This window comes from Ursus americanus, chromosome 18 (assembly GCF_024610735.1).
Source record: "Ursus americanus isolate L20-20 chromosome 18, mUrsAme1.1.p, whole genome shotgun sequence".
Taxonomy (NCBI): Eukaryota; Metazoa; Chordata; class Mammalia; order Carnivora; family Ursidae; genus Ursus; species Ursus americanus.
The window spans coordinates 58,510,844-58,531,221 of NC_142144.1; the positions used below are offsets into that span (position 1 = coordinate 58,510,844).

The 20,378-nt window shown below is 41.4% G+C and overlaps 1 pseudogene; it reads left to right on the plus strand.

The window, feature by feature from the left end:
- The first annotated feature begins 18,745 nt into the window (after window positions 1-18,745).
- LOC123781346 (large ribosomal subunit protein eL21 pseudogene) lies at window positions 18,746-19,060 on the plus strand (annotated as a pseudogene).
- The last annotated feature ends 1,318 nt before the right edge of the window (window positions 19,061-20,378 follow it).

The following is a 20,378-nucleotide window of genomic DNA, read 5'->3' on the forward strand; positions in this document are numbered from 1 at the left end:
AGTCCACTTCTGCTGTTGTCTCCAAAGCCTCAGGATGTTACAGAAGAGAATGAGTTCAGCCAGTTCTATCAGTGCTTTTCATGCTATGCTGATGCCTAGTGCCCTAGTCTACACTCATTTATTCCCTCCTGTTCCCTCCCCAGCAGAGGACTCCTGAATCTGCCACATGCTGCATCAGCTCTGCTCACTATCTCAGACTTCCTTTGGTTGGGTTCTTTTTGATACTTTGGTGTCTTCTACCAATGGAACTAATTAGTTTCCTTAATGTGAATCTCAGGAAGCAGGAGTTAAGTTCTCAGCCGCTCCTTCCTGAAGACTCTGGACTCACTCAAACTCTCCCCAGTAATCAGCTCTGCACACCTGGCAGTCCAAATGGAGGTACAAAAGGTCTTTGTGCCCTCCTTGAGCAAGGAGTGTTTCCTCATCTTCAATTTGCATAGCTATGAGGCCCTCTGCAAATGACTCTTACCTGAACAAATAAAGTCAAATCCAAAGTGTGATATGCTGTCTCTACCCCTAGACATAGCAGAGCTTAGTACAAGCCTTACCTCTCACTCAACCACCCCAGGGACCCCCACTTAACCTTTGCTAACACAGACATACTTTTTCAAAAACAACTGTAGTTTAGAACATCTACTTAATGATGTCATAGCCCATAATGAAAAACAAACTATTATCACAAAAGAACATTGACAGTATTGAGTCAGACCTTCCATTTCACAATTATAAGGAATATCAAGAATATGCCAGTCTGTTAGAATGATCTTCATATCAAAGTGATTTGAATTATTTAATAGGGTAGTAGAGTAGAAACAGATCTGTGTTTGAAAACAATCTTTCTAATTCATTAGCTGCAACCTCAAGCATCTTAATCTACGTGAGCTCCAGTTTTCTCATCTGTAGAATGGGGATTGTTTTGAGGAGTAAATAATTCAGAGCATGTGGAGTGTTACTAGCACATCATCGGCACTCACATTAGTACCTTTCCCTTGAAAACCTACATCAGTAAGGCTAATGCAATAATTTAAAAATTGGATTATACTGAAGGGATTTTATCCATTTGAAATATCTACGCACTGTGTTAGGACTACAGGAGATTCAGGGAAATGAAAAAAGACTCTGTGGCAAATACTGCTATCTGGCTGAGCCAAAGGCTGCTCCCAACCACTTCTGCCTTGTCTATTTGCCCCATAAAAGCTAGTAAAGTTAAATACCCACTTCCCCAGGCTTTGTGACAGTTGTGTGGCCGAGTCATGGCTCTGGCCAAGAAGACAGTAAGCTGAAAGTCCCAGGTTTCTGAGAAACAAAAGGGACAGAAATAACTGCCACCGCGTTCCTCTTTTTTCCTGCCCCTACTATTGATTCAGTGACTGGAGAGATAGCAACCCTTTTGCAATCATGAGGCAACATGAGGCCTCAAGCATAAGGAAAAGACCAGAGAACTGCAACAAAATTTGTTAAGATATCATTAAGCCACCAAACCAACCCCAGCAGCTGCCTGCCTCGACTTGTATTCTATCAAGTCGTTCTACTCCTATTCGTTTCAGTCCCTTAGTAAAGCTTTCTTCAACTGGTAACTGAACATAATACTGAGTGTTATAGATGTTGCCCTCAAGGAACCCATGTTCTAGTGGTAGAAATAAGATATGTTTTCAAGTTTCTAAAATACAAAGTGGGAGTTATAAGTATTATTTGACAGAACACAATAAATTATATAAAAATCATAACCACATTTACCCAAATATTTTAGGGAATGTTCGTAGAGGCATTGTATATTTAAGTATAGTACTTTATTCCATAGTCAGCATTCTAAAACATAAATACATTACTGCATATAGCTGAGCTCTTCAGGAACTACAAATGAAAGGCACATTGCTTGGAAAATATCCAATTTTGCATATACTTATCTTTTCAGATATATGAAAATCATAAAGCAAAGGGATTTAGAAGCACTGTGTAGGGAATCTAACAATGCTTAAGGTTATAAAAAACCAAATTTTCAAATTTACTGCATGACATGCATTTGGTTTGCAATTTTCCCAAGCATTTCATTGTGAAACACTGCATAGATATGACTAAGCTTCATATTTGCCTAATACTGTGGATTGAGCAAATACACAAATTGAAGAGGATGCAGATACCTTCACTTACTGAATTTTTCTATTCTTATGTCGGCTTAAGCGGAATGTTTAGAGTGTATAGCATATTGTGCATATACTGTACCAGCAGAGAGCTAAGAGTATATTAGTGATTCTGTTTTGCAGTATGTGTGCTATTAACATAATGTCTGATAAAAAAGCATACGTTTTTTAATGGTTTACTGCATAATTCTTAGAACAATGGAAAACACTAACACTAGTCTCATGTTTTAAGACATTTCAATTAAGTTTGCATCCAAAATTAACATTGCATTACCATCAGAGACCTCACTAGATTCAGAGGTGACCTAGTTGGAAAGGCTCTGTATAATAATGAAAAGAACATTGAGTTATCTTCAAAGGACTGGCTGAAATCTTCAAAAGTTATCTTCAAAAGAACTTGAGTTATCTTCAAAAGAACTTAACTGAAGTTCTAGCTCTGGCTCAGGAAATTGCTGGCTGTGCAACTCTGGGGTGTCACTAACCTCTCTGAACACCAGTTTTCTCATTGGTAAACTGTTGAGAGTAACATTCATCTCACAGGGTTATCATTAGAAAGGTCAAAATAGAGAAAAACTGCTTTAAACTATCAAGTACTCCACAGACTGAGAATATGTACTCTTCCCATCTCACTACTGAACCGGGACAATCTTGAGATACGTGCTAAGTTTTTGTGTGCATCTATTTAGTCTAAAAATGATAGGAGCATTGTCTTTTCCAGGACAATGTGTGCTCCTCTGTTAAAGGAAATCTCAAAAACATAGTAGGAGGTAGGAAGTCTATACACTTTTTATTTATGCTTTCGTTCAACTAACATTTATCAAGTGCTGACCATTGTAGTACAATTAGAGCCCAAGGATATAAAGGTGAATAGAATACACTTTCCTGACCTCCAGAAGCCCAGGGTCTTATGGGGGCTAAAACCACACGAACATGTGATTATAATACACTGTGATGCATATTAGTAATCAAAGGTGTTCAGACAGTTGGTGAAAGGGAATTTGAAGAGATACATGCATCCCTATGTTTGTAGCAGCACTATTCACAATAGCCAAGGTATGGAAGCAGCCCTGGTGCCCATGGATAGATGAATGAATAAAGAAGATGTGATATATATATACATATATATATGCCGTAAAATAGGAATGAAATCTTGCCATTTGCAACAACACAAATGGACCTAGAGGGTATAATGTTAAGTGAAATGAATCAATTAAAGAAAGACAAATACCATATGATTTCACTCACATGTGTATTTAAGAAACAAAACAAATGAATAAAGAAAAAAAAAGACAGATGAAAAATAGACAACAAACTGGTGGTTGCCAGAGGAGAGGTGGGGGAGGGAATGGGGGAAATAAAAAGGAGATTAAGAGTATGCTTATCTTGATGAGCACTGAGAAACCTATAGAATTACTGAATCATTGTACTATATACCTGAAACTAATACAACACTGTGTGTTTATTATACTCGAATAAAATTTTTTTAATACTGAGAACTGTATTTCTGCTATATATTTTTAAAAATAGGTGAAAGGGGGCACTCTGAATCTCTTAGTTACAATCTGAGACCAGAGGAAACACCAGACAGGAGGGAAAATTACGGAGTAAAGACAGATTTCCTCTACATCATAGTTTTCTCAGAACCTGCCTGTTAAGCAAGGCTTCTCCAGGAGTTAATTTCAAGAGCTTCTTTGGAGCTTCTCAGATGAGGGTCTGGTCTTGGTCAACAAAATCCCTAATGGCAATAAACTCTCATAAAAGAGACCATCCATTGCAATGAAATCCTTTACCCAGTTTTGGTTGGTGAATTCCTTGCTTAATGAAATACTTCTGTGATTCAGTGGTCCCTTCGACCTAAAGTCAGGATTGGATAATGCCCTGTTCTTCCCAGTCCTGAGCTGGAATCCTTCTTCTCAATACAACTACATTCAGTCAACTGGAAAAGAGCTTCCAGCCACCATTGTTAAACTAGCAGCACAATAAGATTTTCGCAAGAAATCAAAACAGATTTAATTTACTCAATAAAGATTTCTTGAGGGCCTATTAGACATCGGACATTAGGAACAGAGCTAGCTGCGACACAGTCCTTGCCTTCAAAGTCCTTACAATCTAGGAGTGATAGCCACGTGGTTAAATTCCTCCAAAAAAAGCACTAAAGAGGCGATAAAACAAGTACAACAGAAGCATGAGGAATATAGAGTTATGATTTCTTAGAAGTTCAGGAAAGGATTCAGGGAAGGGGTGAGTGTTGAAATACAAGTGGTATTCACCAGATGGTCAAAGGGAGAGGATATTCTGAGTACCAGTATACACAAACACACAAAGGTGTGAAAAAAGGTTGGTGCGTTCCATGAACCACAAGGAGGGGATTTGAGGTAAGAGCTGACATCAAGGAAAAGTCAGGCTAAGACAGTCCTCGGGTGCCATGTGAAGGATTCAGGACTCAGTGGGGATCTACTGAAGGATTTTAATCTAGTTTTAAGATTTGATGACTGTTGAGGAGGGTGTCAGGCCTGGGTCTGCCACAAAAAGGATGCTGACTGCTAGCTTGACCAGGACAGGAGAGTATTTCCAAGCTGTTCATTACTTCCATTGCATCTAACCCCTACAACTCAGAGACCAGATCCAAAAGGCAAAACTGAGATAGCCAACTAATTAGATCCCCAAGTGCTGAAGAGATGGCTTTTAAAGTGTTTCCATGTCTCAGAAACAAGCAAAGCTAAAGCATCTTCTTGGCAGTTCGCTAATCCTAGAATTTGTGATAACTGATAAGAGTTCTGTGCAATCAATCAGAAGTCCAATGAAAAGGTACTGGTGCTGAGCACCTAGGCAGAACCCAGCCATCTCCTATCTCTGAAGGAACTGGAAACTGTGCCAAGTGGTATTTAAATTGTTAACTTCTCTGTAAGAGAGGAACAATTTGTAAAACAAAACAAAAAAAAAACAAAAAAAAACAAACAAACACAGATCTTAAAAATGAAGTATTTGCTCCTTGCAAGGAGAATCTTTCACCAAAGCTCTCTAAAGGCAAAGGCCCTCCTAATCTCACACCAAAATTTCAATGCAACTATAGGCTGGGTGCAAGTTTAAACTAGAATTCAGTATGACACTTTTTTTCTGTTTGGTGGCTTATTAGGAGCTCTACAGAAGTGGCTAATATTGCATTGGACAGCGGGGTCTGCTCCTTTGTGGTGTCTGGTGGCCCCTAGTGGAAGCTTAAGTCTCCTTCCCACCCCACTGCCCAGCTCACCTCCAAAGAGAGCTAACGGCAGATCACGTTTAAGGACATTTTATTAGCAGTTGAACTAATAGGTGGGGCACTTTACTCTGCCAATAAATGAGACACTTGTAACACTCAAGGATATGGTATCTCTTACTAGACTTTGTATACCACATAAAAATTATTTTGGCCACAAGCTGAGATGAGCAAATGAATCTTTATTTTTGTGTTTCTGTCTCAAACCCCTTTTCCTGTTGGTAATAGAAGCTTCATCTTAGACAGGGTAAGCTCAGGCAAACCAGAGCTTCTTTCTATGGCTTTGTCCAGAGAGCTTTATCTGTGTTACACTGAGTCTTATCGAGCTCCTTTGATAAAGAGGACTTATCTCATCTATAAACACCATCACCTCTGTACCTCATGTCCCCTGGGATGATTGTACATCAGCTCCAGTCCTGGTTGCCTGTGTCTATCTTCCCTAGCATTCCCAGAGATGTCACAGCTCCCTGCGTGGTCACCACATCTGAGTCCTCTTCTGGCTCACTGGTCTTTGGTCAGATAGGTTAAAGGCCTTCTCTAAGGTAGCACTGGGGGGCAGGGGCTTCCAGATGTTCTCCCATGCCACCCTGTTTCAGGTTCTCTTTGCAGAGACACACCATTCACCAAGCTGCATGGTGCAAGAGAACTGCAAGGCTTAACATCTTCCTGGGCTTTCCTAAGAAGCAAGACACAGATCCTCTCTGTCCTAGGACCTCCACTCAAGTGTGGTTGCCTTGGTCATTGCCCAAAACCCAACTCCCAACTCGCTACAAGTCTATACCTCATGCCCAGGAGGCTTCTCCAGTCTAGATAGGTGGACAAAGGTGGCCCATCTCCCCAGCCTCTCATTTCTGGCACATCCAAACTAAAGCTTTCTCTCACCTCCACTGCTCATGGCTCTTATCTTTGTCATGAGTTTTAAAAAGCCAAGTAGTGCTTCTTTGTTCTTTTTGAGGTTCTCATCTGCTGAAGTTCTAAAGCAAGTTTAGCCACTGACTGAATGGGAGAGAGCCAAAGGTCACAAGAGTTAACTGGAGAAACAGCAGTTGATATATTCAAATATTACATTTTCCAGCCACATTTGTTCCTGTCATGAAGATGGAGAAGTGGGATGTTTGGGCCTGCTCCCTGCCAGGAGAGAGCTCATCCCAGTCTTTCTGTCCCTCTCTTTCTCCCTGTCTCTCTCCACAGCCTCCCAGAAGCTCAGGACTCTTCTGAGGAGATGCACATTCACCACTTATTCTTCCTACCAAGCAGCTGAAGTATGAAGGTATCAACAACTGGCCTGAAAAATCCCTCTGCTGGTAGGTCAACTGAGTTAGTTCAGCTCTTGATCTTACAGACAAAAAGTAAAACATCTCTGGCTTCTTCCTTCCTCTAGCCCAGACAAAAGAGAGCCACCACGCACTCCACCCTAGAGCACTGGCATTTTGCAAGTAGGTTTAAGCTCCAGAAGTTACTTTGTACTGAGGACATCAGGAGGCCTCCATGCTGGAGTTGGCATTTACCTTGGCCTTGAGGGATGGGAAGGACAGGGCAAACGGAATTTCAGGGAGAGGAATCAGTATGAAAAAAAGGGTCAAGAATTGAGAACACATGTGGGGGGACAAGGGAAAAGGGGAGGTTAAAAATGACCCCAAGTTTCCATTCCAGGGTTATCAGGCAGATAGTGAAGCTCTGAAAAGAACCAAGCTTGTCATTTAACATTTATCCTAGGCAGCCATGTGTTCTATTTTTCTTTAATATCTTGTCTTCTTGAAAATAAAGATAACCTTTGATTCATTCATTTATTTATGTGTCTTCCTTACAACCTGAAAGAAAATAACCAGTATACACTGTAATACCTGAGAATGTGCCATGGAAGATATCCCTCAAGCTGCTCTTCAGTTTTTCTTCATTAAAGAGAATGTTGCCAAAACTGTAGGTTGCTATGTTTTTCTCAAACTCTATTTTAAGCTTTGCAGATTAGGGGAAATCTATGTTATTGCTTCCCTACATATTTTAAACTATGATTTGGGTGAGATTCATATACTTTAAATCATGAACATTTAATGATTTAACCTTCAAGATATTATTGAAACCCTTCAAAAATAATATTTTTCAGGGTCCTTTGACTCATTTGCTATTTACCTTGTCAACAAGGGGGCTTCTCCTAACATGAAAAAAAATGGGGCTCTACCTGTTGTAAATGGATTCTAATAAACTATTTGAGTTCACCTCGAAATATAGAAATGTCTAACTGCCAAAGCACATCCTGATTCCATTTTTTATAGTCAAAATACATACAAGAGAGAAGCAAATAAAAATGCCCTTTCACTTTGTCTGAAACACAACACTACCCTCAGTTTTTCTCATCATACCAGAAAATTCCCTCTGGCCAAGCTGACTGCAATTCAGCTCAGCAGGGTGCACTGATCTGTGTTCCCTTCAGAAGACCTTTCTTCCCAACTTCCCCCCCATTACCCAAGAGGCTAGGCTTGTTTCTTGCAGGAAACACAGCCCTCAGTTTTATCCTCCTGCTCCTGCCTCTCTGTTGCATACGTCATCAATCAAATCAAAGACAGGAGTATCAAGAATTAGTGCATATTCCATACAAAGTAGTTACTGAGAATTTGGGTAAAGAACACAGTGATTTCTGGAGAGTTTTGAAATCCTAACTTATGGACAGCTGAAGACACTATCTGGAGGGATGCACTTGACCTCTGCCACTTACTTGAGAGTATCTGAAAAATTCTTGGTATCCTCAGGAAGTATAAAAAAAAATCTGCCTTTCCCAGCAAAGATATTTGCCCGCGTGGAAGTCTAAATTCCAATACTTAAACTCTTCTGCAAGATGTCTTTGCCTTTGCTCATTCCCTCCCAGTCTCCTTTCCTAAAACCCAGAGAGAAACACCACACAAGGCTCATGTTCTTAAAACACAGATGAGCACAGTTACTCCAACAAAGTCCCCATGGTCTTTTGGTTCGACTAACCCATGCAACTCCACCTGACAGAGAACTTTTTTCTTTGTATACCTTGAAACCAGTACTGTTTGCTCCTACTCCCGAGTCAGTGAAGTCCGTGGCCCAACCCAAGATCAGGTAGGACTAGACAGATAGGAAGCAGCAGTTCCCAAGCCAACTTGTTTCCTCAGGATTTTTATCACCTCTTCATTCAACTTAGAATCCCAGAGTTTAAGAAGAGGAGATGGGAACATCAGTTAGCCCTATCCTGAGAGGCTCCACCCTTTCAAGGACTTCTCCCAGACCCATCAAGTTCAGACAGAAGAGGGGTGTTGGGCAAATAGGCCAACAGCATTGAATTACTTCTTATACAGCTCATTCAACCCTTGGGTACTTTGACTGCTAGCTAACTCAATTCCAAATGTATTTCTCCCGTTTCCTGTGCAGCTTACTATCTCCAGCCCCACATGCTATTTGTTTTGCCTTTTTGGCCCTCAGCTTCTCTGTTCCATTTCCTAGCTTCCACTCAGCATTTTCCTTCTGGACAAATCCTCTCAGTGGACTCCTAACCTGCCAGTTAGCCCACTTTGGTTTATTCTAAAACCTCCCTATCCTTGAACCAAGAGAGCCCATGAGTCTGGTTTCTCAAAAGTCTAACCCCTTTGTTGCATAAACGAAGAAATTGAAACCAAAGGTCACATTCATGACCAAGGAAGATGTGAACCCTGGCTCCAAATTGTGAACTCATTCTTCTACATACATTTTAGAATAAATCAATAAAATTACTGCTTCGTCTCAGCTTGATCTCCACTACTGGCCTTCACCCTCATCTCCCCAGCCTTCAAATTCTGGGCTCTTTTTTTTTTCCTAACCTTGTTAAGGATGTACTGCCTCCCACTTCGTTCCATTGCCTGGAACTCAAATCTGATGGCTGGGACAGCCATCCTAGACCCTGTGGATGAGGGCCCCACCCTAGACACAGCAGAGGGAAAATCTAGAAGAAGCCTGGTCTCTGAAGACACCAAGGAATTACCAAACTGGATTTCACTGCCTCCAGACTTCATTCATGTAAAAGAGAAATTCAAAGTACGTATTTTCATTTCCTACACTAAATGCAACAAACGCAGGGGCTCTTGGGTAGCTTGGTCAGTTAAGCATCTGACTCTTGATTTTGGCTCAGGTCCTGATCTCATGTCTTGGGATCAAGCCCCGTGTTAGGCTCCATGCTCAGCAGGGAGTCTGTTTGAGGATTCTCTCCCCCTCTCCTTCTACTCCTCCCCCTGTTTGCTCATGCTCTCTCTCTCTCTCTCTCTCTCTCTCTCAAATATAATTAAGCCTTTCAAAAATAAATGAAATAAAATAAAAGCAACAAATGTAGCCACAGCTAAAACAAGGACCAAATACTAAGGAATGGAAAAGCAGAAAGAACAAAGGGGCCTAGGTCTCACATGCTAACATTAAGCTGCCACATACCTGTCCTGGTCTTACTTTACTTGGAGAAAAATAAAGCTTCTAAATTATTTAGGGCTTCATGGAGGAGGTGGGATTTGAGCTAGTTTCCATAGGGGGAGATGCTTCCCTACTTGAGCTGCTTCTTGAGCAACTGATAACTCTCCTTTCTTTCTGTGGGGTTAAGGTTGCCATGGTCAAGCTTGTGTAACTCAGAGTCATTCCCACTCCCACAGACACCCAGATTGCTTGAGCTATTTTCTAACACCAGCTTCCTAAAAGAGACTGTGGAAATGCTCACAGCTCTCAAGTTCTAAGCCCGAGCTTGATACAGTGGTTTCTCTGGGTCCCCTTCATGAGAAAGGACAGGGAAGACCCAGGGGGAAAGCAGAAATCTCTGCGTCTAACACAGTGATTTACGGTAACCAACCTGGAACCGTTAAAACAAAACACACACACATTTCAGGGCTCAATTCCCCCAGCTTCTCACCCAGCGCTGGGTCTTTTCAATGTTTACTGTGCAGCCATCTGTGAATATCTTTGTGAAACTAGTTAAAGCCTTTTATGAGACCCTAAACTTCGAGTTACACTAATTTCCCCCCCACATGAATTAGGACTTGAGTAAACAAAAGGCAGACTTGAGAATGGAGAGCAATTGTGTGGTGTTAAATGGTGCGTTTAACAGGGCCTGCCCACAGATTTTTCCGTTCCCATCCCTGGGTATGCAGGCAATGCTAAAGCCCATATAATGGACTCTTTATGTGGCACTTGGTTAGAAAAACGTATTGACAAAGAATCACAGACAAATCATGGCCATGACCTTTAGTGCTCAAACAAGATTTTCCTTGGGAGTGATTTAATTGCCCATGCAGCTCGCTGGCTACACACATGAGTGGCCTTTCTGTCTTTCCAAAGGCCATGGCTGGGCCAGTCTGGTTTGCCTTTCCTGTGAATGTTTGGCCAAGTGCTGCTCCTATAATGAGCCTCCATTGTGCCATGTAAGGATAAACAGCGCATGGCATCCAGCTGGACTCGGCGAGCTTGAAAGATTGCTTCCCAAGCACCTGCTGCCCAAGCCGACCTTGGATCTGACAGTGCGCCTGGCCTCAGACTCATCCTCCAGATGACTGGTGCAGATGCCCATGCCAGGCCTATGGCCTGCAGCAACATGGCAGGACTTTGACTACCAGGTATCGGAGTGGGGCCTGGGGCTGCAGGGTGAGGCAAAATATTCTTGTCTTGCCCTTCCCAATCCCTAAGTGCACTGGCTGCCTTCCCTTCACCTGAGCTCCCTTTGGCTTCTTCATTGCCCTGAGCTCCAGGAAAACAGAAGCCAGAACCAAAAGGCCAGCTATTGTGTGATTCCATTTATACGAGTTACCCACAATAGGCAAATCCACAGTGACTAAAAGCAGGTTATAGTTTGCCAGGACCTGGGGGAAAAGGAGAATGGGGAGGGACTGCCTGATCGGTGCAAGGTTTCCCTCTGAGGTAATGAGAAAGGTCTGGTACTAGAATAAAAGTGATAGTTGCACATTATTGTGAAGGTACTAAATGCCACCAAATTTTGCACTTTAAAATGGTTAGAATATAAGTTTTATGTTATGCATATTTTACTACAATTTTTTAAAAATATGACTGAAGGTTTGTAATGGAGGAAGAAAAAAGATGGATTTCCTTACTCCTGATGCCCCAAAAGACAGCACTGAGACCAATAAGACAGTTTTCCGGAGGCAGGTTTCAGCTCATAGTGTAAGTAGAGGGGAAAGTACCATTTACCCCTGAGATCTCATTTCCTTGAAGTCCACAACTCTGTGAAGTGGGGTTATTGTCCTCACTCTATAGCTAAGGAAATGACGGCTCCAGGAACTATAACTATTCTCCCAAGGACACAGATTTAATGAGACGTGAAAGTCAGTTTAGAACCCAGGCTTCCCTACTCCACTATCCATATCTTTTTAACACATTGGTGCCCTGCAACTTTTCTGCCAAAGTACCCCTAATATCCCTTAGGACAAGGGAAATCATGTACCAAGGTGAATAGGCAGACCCCAAAGGAGTGTAAGCCTCATGTTTCAGCTCACAAATTCATGTAAATTTCACAAGCCTACTCTATTATTTTATATGAGAGTTTTTCCTAAGTATTAAAACAAGTTTCTTACAGAAAAATATTCTGGTTTATAGGTAATTCAACTGCACTATGAGTGTGTTCATGTACTGACTTTATAACTTACTTCTCAACCATGTGAAGCAGGTCATTTATGAGCTTCAGTGATCGAGATTCTTCAAAGCCCTAATCTCTGTGTATCTGAATTCCTTCCCAATATTTTAATTCACTTCTTTGATTTTTCCTTGGAATAAAGAAATAAGTACATAACTTTTGTTAAAAAATAAAAATAAAATAAGTTTCTGTCCAAATTTACTAGTGAAAGTATCACTCTGGGAAGATGGTCTGTGTTTATCTTTGGGCCTCCCATCCCTCTTCACATACCTCAGAGGTCAGCTTATTCTAGTTTGAGGAGCTGGTACTAAACTGGCTGCTTTCCAAAAGGGAAAGGGGAAGGAGAAGGGAGAGATAGGGAGGTTGGGAGGGAGAGTCCTTCATCCCTTCTCCTGATGACAATTGGATTTTGCTACCTTTAGGGATGTTTTAACTTCAGTTGCTTACAGAGAGATGAAAAGCAAGAGGTCTTATTATTTCTTCTCAAATCACTCCATTTGGATAGCTACTTACCTCATTTGTACATGAGGTCAGCGTCCAGCTAAAAGGCATTTCTGGTGGGAGACTCAATAAAGCATGACACTGGTGTTGCAGGAGTTATATACAAGAGTGGACTTTGCCATTGCCTGCTTCTCCTGGGAGAGCCTGGTGACATTGACTTGAATGATTTTCAGTAATGACCGAGGCTGGATAGGGAAGGAAATTTCACAGGCTTCAAGAAAGTGAAAAGAACACTAAACTGACAGCCAAGAAAATTCTGCCCGGCACTGTCCCTGACTCAGCTGATTAAATAGGACAAGGCAGTCTTCCTTTTTAAGCCTTACTTATCTATACTTATCTTCCTCTTCCCATCTAGAATGCAATTTATATGAGGCAAGTATATTTAGTCAGGAACACTGGTAACAAACGACAGAAATCAAAAGCAGACTAACTTCAGTAAAAAATGACAGTATTGGCTCTGTTATGAGGACAGTGAGATAGCCCACAGGGTAGAAGTAGCAATCTGACATTGGAGAGGAATCTAGAGCTGCTGTCTGGGGACTTCTGAAGAAATTTCCCTCTTCCAGCGAAGGGGAGGAGAAACCGTAGTGGAGGAGGGTCAGCAGCAGCAGTGTAGACAACAGGGGATGCACAGTGCATCATGAAGAAGTTGCAGGGCCAGAACCTTGAAAGTAATCCAGAGCAAGGGCAATCAGAAGAAAGTAATGCCAGCTGATTTCAGAAGAGGAACTGTCAGGTCACCATTATATAAAAACAAAGATGGGCACACTGATGAGCAAGATGAAAATGACAAAGAGGATAAAGACATGGGCCAGGAGGGTGATGATATGAATTAATCTCATAGCAGTCTTAGAAGAACCAACCCACAAACAACAACGTTACCTGGATTTGCCAGTCACCATCTTTGGCCCTTTTAGGCCAAATAACACTAAAAGAGAGCTCATTAGTCAAAAAGAGTTGATAAATGACAAATTCAGGAAAACCTAATATGAATTATAGTTCCTAGTGATTTTCAAAGTTCAACTCAAATTGTGATGGAAGTCTTTAGAACAGCATCACTGCATGAGGTCTCGTCCATGAATAGAGTAACATGGACAAAGATCAGGGTTGGGTGGAGAATTTAAGTTATCTGAATAATTCAGAGTAATCAAATCAATCATGCATGACAATGTAAGTTGCCCCCTTTCCTCCTTGTTGGTGAGTCCAGATTTTTTTTTTGTCTCTAGTCTTTTAAAGGAAGGTTTTATTTATTTTTTATTTTTTTTATTATGTTCAGTTAGCCAACATATCGTACATCATTAGTTTTGGAGTAGTGTTCATTGATTCATTAGTTGCATCTAACACCCAGTGGTGAATTCAGACTTTGTTCAGACATTTACGCTTCCACGTGCTCATGGAAAGGAGTGATCCACAATGGGTTTATAGGTTTAATACAGTTATGGTAATTCTATCCCCCCTTGATATGTGATCTAATCCTCTGGGATGGGAAGTGGTTTGGAAAGGGTTCTCCCTGCTAATAAAAAGATCATTCAGGGACAGACCCTTCAATGTCTAGACATTGGTAGCTCTCTGAGATGCCTGGAACTGAGGCTGCCATCTGGTAAACAAGAACACAGTGGCCTAAAAACCAAGTTTATATGCTAAACATAACATGCTAAAATTCTACCTTTCCACCTGGATCCTGACTGATATTTGTGAGGAGAGTCCTTCTGGAACTGTTCTGTTTTGTTTGTTGGTTTGTTTGTTTATTTATGAGAGGGAGATAGGTGGGGAGTAGGGGCAGAGGAGGAGGGAGAGAAGCTTAAGCAGGCTCCATGCCCAGCACAGAGCCCAACATGGGACTTGATCTCACAACTCTGAGATCATGACCTGAGCCCAAACCAAGAGTTGGACACTTAGCTGACTGAGCCACCCAGGTGCCCTTCTGTTTTAATAATAGTAATAATACAATCATATTCTTATTGGCTTTGTTATCATTACAATCATCTCAGTTAATAGAAGAGCAAAACACTGAACTGGCTTCCTAACTTTTACTCTTTCCTCTCTATAATTCTTCTCTGTATAATAGCCAAACTAGTGCTTTTTAAATTCAAAATTTTTAAAGATTTTATTTATTTGAGAGAGAGACCACAAGTGGGGGAAGGAAGGGGCAGCGAAAGAAGGAGAAGCAGACTTCTCACTGAGCAGGAAGCCTGACACCAGGCTGGATCCCGGGACCCTGAGATCATGACCTGAGCTGAAGGCAGATAACTAACTGAGCCTCCCAGGCACCCCTAAATTCAAGTTTAATAATGCCATTCAGATGCTTAAAACTCTCCAAAATCTTCCCTGAGCACCTAGATAAAATCTCATCCCCAGGCCAAGGACTGTAAGCCTTACATAGTCTCCAATCTCATCTTACTCCACTTTCTCCTTCCTACTTCCCTTGTTTCTACCATCACTTTTATTTCTGCTTTTAACGCCCTAAGCTTTTTCTCATGAGGAGTTTTGTTCTGGCTGTTTCTTCTGCTGGGCTTCTTGTTCTCCAGATCTCCACATGGCTAGTTCTTTCTTGTCCTTCAGACATCAACTCAAGCATCACCCCTCAGTGAGGTTCTCCCTGAACACTCAGGCAAAATTAGCTATCTCCCCTACCTTGAGTCAGGCTTTATCACATCACCTTCAAAGTTATTTCTTCACACAACTTATACTATTTGCAGTTATCGTGATGACTTATTTGCTTACTAATCTGTTTTTATTCCTTCTGCCTAGTATATAAGAACCAAAAGAACAAGGACTTTGTCTTATTCCACATAATTTTGTCCACCTTTAGAAAAGTGTCTCTAACATCATCAATTCTCAATAATAATTGTTGAATGAATGAAAGGAAGGAAGGAAAGGAAAAAGAAAAAGAAGGAAGGGAAGCTAGAGAGAGGAAGGAAGGAAGGAAGGAAGGAAGGAAGGAAGGAAGGAAGGAAGGAAGGAAGGCTATAAGTACCATAGCTTAAATTAGGGATTTAAAGGTCTCCAGATTTAGAACACACTGACTTCTAATTTACCATATCAGGATGAGTCTTTGTCTACACAACCAGAGTAACAGAAGAGCCTGTATGTACATATATGGCTTCATGTTGGGGGAGGAGAGACAGGAGACTTTAGCCACCCACTTTGCCTTGGAAGCATCTCTGACTAACTATTGGCCAACGTCTTTCCACCATTCCATAATATGCTCTGCTGTCTATCAAAGTCCTCAGCCATCAGGAAAAGACGGCTGCTTCTAGCCTAAAGGCAACCTCTATTTTCTCCATTCAGATAATTTTTCAACCACATCAGCAGCCATTGTGATCACAACATCAATACACACGATGGATGAACCACAGTCAGACTGACAGTATAATGGCACAACAGAGGAAGACCTACTTTAGTGAGGAGAGGTCTGTCATCTTCCATATAAAGGGACAGTAACTCACGAGGAGAAAAACCAGTTCTTGGCTCCAAATTACTCTTTGGTGGTGCATTTTTGCGGGATAATTATATTGGTGTGTTTCTTTTCCCCTAATAAGTTTGTTTACAAAAATATTGAGCATGCATTACACATCGACATAAATAATTCCCCCCATATCTTTGTCCTCCAAATTTTTCAGTTAATTAAACTAATTTGTCTGTTTTTGTGAGTTGAAAACTCTTACTGTCATCCTTTCCAATCACTACTTATTTAAATTTCATCCTTGGCCAGTTTCATGATAATGTTTATCTGCTCCAGAGGATTTGAAATGAGAGTAACACACAGGAATCCCATTTAAATTCTTTCTTGAAGCTGAAAAAAGCCAAGAATCAACTGGCCAGTTAGATAACACAATTTCCCTTGTAGGATATTTGCTTAAGATAGCTGGGAGCTAATTTAATTCCAGAGTTGCTTATTTACAGTTTTCTGTGAGGGATTCCCTGCAGTTAAGAGTGAACTGGGTAGAGAGATTCTAAAGAAGCATTCTTTGAGACCATTCTCTAAAGCAGGTTAAGTACATTATTTCTAAAGAAAATTAAAAGCTGTACAATTTGCTGTCAACATTCCACTCTGGCCAGTTCCCAAGTAGAAAGACATCTCAAGACCACTTATTCATGTTTGACATTTCATTAATTCATTTGGAGAGAAATGACTCCATGATCTTGACTCCTTTGAAGTGTCAGCTTCAAATGCTCAATCAGCGCTGGATTGCAATGGAGAGAAGAGACCCATCCAGAAGACCCATGGAGAAGAAGACCAATGTTTTACACTGTTTTGCTTTTGTGTTGTTCTGTCAATTCCCCAGTCATGTCTGCACAGCATAATCTAGCCCCTGCCTAGCTCACCTTTTCAGCTTCCCTTGAACTTCTCTTCTCCACAGCTCTCAACCACCCACCTTACCCAATTCCCTCAACTCCTCCTCACCCATCCCACTCCTATCCAGCTACACAGATGCCTTTCAGTTCCTTCACCAACCTAATTCTAGCTCATGCGCAGGTCTCAACCCAAGACCACTTCTCTGGGCTGCCTTCCCCAATACTCCCATCAGCTTCAGGTCCCCTGCGGTACTCACCTGAAGAGCTCTCCAGTCTTCTTCTTGCCACTTAGCACAGACCTGACTGATTAGTTATCTATGAAATATTTTGCTTAGAGGAAGCCTCCTTCCCCTTCTAGGATGTAAGTTGCACAAAGAGCAAAGACTGGGTCGTTATTTTTCACTGCTATATCCAATTCTTAGCACAGTGACTGGCACACAGAAAATGTTAAATAAATACTTGACTCAATAACAATTTGAAAGATATTCAGTTACTCCCTTAAACTCGATCCCTTCCATATCAAAGATTATATGATTCTGTAATTCTGTGCAACACAGATATATAACAACTGGAACAAGCCAATACTTGAAGGAGGGATCAAGGAAATTGGCCTGGTAAGGAGATAGAGGTGAATGGGGAGCAAACAACCCCCTTTAGCAGCTACTGTTGCCAGACACTGCATTAGATGTTTGGGGTAGCTTATCTCAACCCATTATCACAAAAATCCTTCAGCTTCACTCATCACTTTTCCCATTATGTAAATCAGAAAATTGAGGCCAAACAGATAGTAAGGGGTGAGGCCACTTGAATCCAAAACTTGATTATTTGCCATATACTGTAAGTTAGATCTGAGCTTTTAGTTTAAGAGGAGGAGGAGTGGTATAAAAACTGAAAAGAAAGTGACAGAGTGGGAAGACTTCTGGTGTTTTCCACAACCTCTGTACTTTGCCTGTTCTCTTATATGACACAGCCCCACACCCACTCTTCCCCAAACACACACACGCTTACCACTGCAGGTCTCCCTCTGAGAAGGCCATTTCCTGAATTCGTGGTGCTCACCTCCAGAGCTGATTTGGTGCAACTCTAACCAGAAACTTTGGTCCTCTCTCTGCTTGGGTTCTCTTTTCAAGCTTTGCATGATTTAACACTCATTTGTGTGCCTGTTAAGTCATTATCCCATTTCATGTTCTGAACAGAATTGCACTTTTAATAAATTATAACAATCAGCTCCAATTGAGTTTGAGGATAGGACTCACTTTTTGTTCCCACAAAGCCATCTTTGTTCCCACCTCCTGCAAGAGAGATGGACACAGTGTTCTACCCCAGCCAAAAATAATTCAAGCAAAAACAAGACATCACAGAAAAGCAGACAGAACTCAGTGTTGCTGAAACAAGCCCAGGCAGTCTGGAGGGGGATAGGAATGAGGAGGTTAATGTTGTCCTGATGTAGGAGCTGGGGTCAGGTGAGAGGTCTTCTTCTCCTGTTCCCAGCCCCTCCAGCCTGTGGCTTTGAGGATCTCTTGCTAGAGGTGGGTCTGTGAGTTCCTTTCCCTTGAGTCCTAGAAGTCTTCACTTTTTTCTTCTTTCTTTGCTTGTTGGGTTTGTTGAGCTGTATCTACTCTCCTAAAATTCTACCCACAGGGCAAGGTAACTTTGCTAAGGTTTCCAGGCCATATCTAGGACAGGACACGTGAACCTGCAACATGAACTCAGAAGTGAAAGCAGCTGAAGTTAAGGTCTGATTCTCCATAGAAGAAACTTCACCGTTTCAGCCAGAACCACCATCTTCCACTAATTCACCAAAATGACCAACAGAAAGGGAAAGAGAGAGGCACCCACAGTGCATTCTCTAGGCCTTTTAGAAACCATGGCTTTGTTCCTTCTGCCACATACATGTGAACCTATAGGAAATGCGATACTGTACACATCAAGGAAATGGGCTCTATTCACAAAGGAATGTCCCACGAATGTTACCACAGCAAAACTGGAAGAGTCTACAATGTTGCCCAGCATGCTGCTGACATGTTGCAAACAAACAAGGGCAAGATTCTTGCCAAGAGAATTAGTGAATGTATTGAGCAAATTCAGCCCTCTAAAAGCCCAGATAGCTTCCTGCAGCATGTGAAGGAAGATGATCAGGAAAAGAAAGAAGCCAAAGAGAAAGATGTTTGGTTCAAGCCTGCTCTACACTTTGTGAGAACTAATAGAGAGAGGCCGGAGCTGCTGGAACCCCCTCCAATGAATTCATAATGAACATAAAAAAATAAAAGACCCCCTGGGCTGTGAACAAAAATGTTGAAAAAAATTCCTAAACAAGTTTACTAAAATTATGACAAATGCATTTGTATTAATATTTGTATTAGATTATTTCTCTTTTAAGATAGACAATACATTTTCACAAATTAAAATGATAGATGCTGAGTTTCCACTTCTGGTAACGAATGGCTGAGGATCATCCATCAGACCCACCACCCAAAAGTGTTACAGTCACCAAAATCTGGCAGAAATTAGAGGGGTGTTAACACTGGGAAGAATGGACTGGCCCTGGGTAAGTTTTGTTTTTTATACAGTCTTTTGCTGGCAGGTGGTCCCCAGTAAGTGTTGTGGGGTTGCAGGGTTCTCGTCTCAGAAAGAATTAATCTCCTGGACAAAAGGGTGAAGTGAAGTGAAGGTTTATTAAGAGAAGGTGAGAACAGAAAGGAAAGAAAAAAAAAAAACGCTCTAGAGTGAAAGGGGTCCTGAATGGGTTGCCACTGTGGGCTTTTATGGTTGGTCTTATATAGAAATCTGACCAGGGAACTTGGTAAATTTCATGTCAATAACATGATGAATTTTTTTAAGTATTATGAGAATATCCTGTCTACATTTAGAATTAACAAAGTGTTCTTGTAAATATCATTAGAATAAACAAGGTATTCCCTTCTCTCTAGTTAACATCTCATCTATTTCTTCACATCTGGGATTTCTGTGAGCCTGGTTTCGTAGCCTGTGTGAGCCTAGTCATGTAGCCCCTACCTCTCTCGCCCTACCTAGCCTCACCTGTCCCTTACTCATAAGCACCACTTGGGGTGCTGAATTTGGGGCTACTACAGCATCTGAAAAGTGAAGAGGCATCAAGTGGGAAGACATGAAGGCTAGGGAGGACACAATGCCTGGATTATCTTAATGCTCCTTCACTCACTGCTCTGGCTCCTGGGCTGGGAGGACTCAAAAGCTAGGATTGCTCACTGGAACACCTTCACATGACCTCTCTACATGGCTTGGCTTTCTTTTAGCATTGAGGCCTCAAGGCTATAGCCTACATACATGAAGATTTGGATTCCAGGCATAAAACTTACAGCTAAAACACAGAAGCTGCATTGTTTTTCATAACCTAACTCAAAAGTCGCAAAGCATCCCTTCTGCTGCATTATATTGGCTACAAGTGAAACACAAACCCCCAAAATTCAAGGGGAGGGAAGTTAGACTTCACTTTTGATGGAGTGTGGTGAAGTTCTAGAAAAGAGATACCTTTATGACCATTTTGCGAAAATACATCTGTCACAAAAATCAATGACCTAAGGTTCCA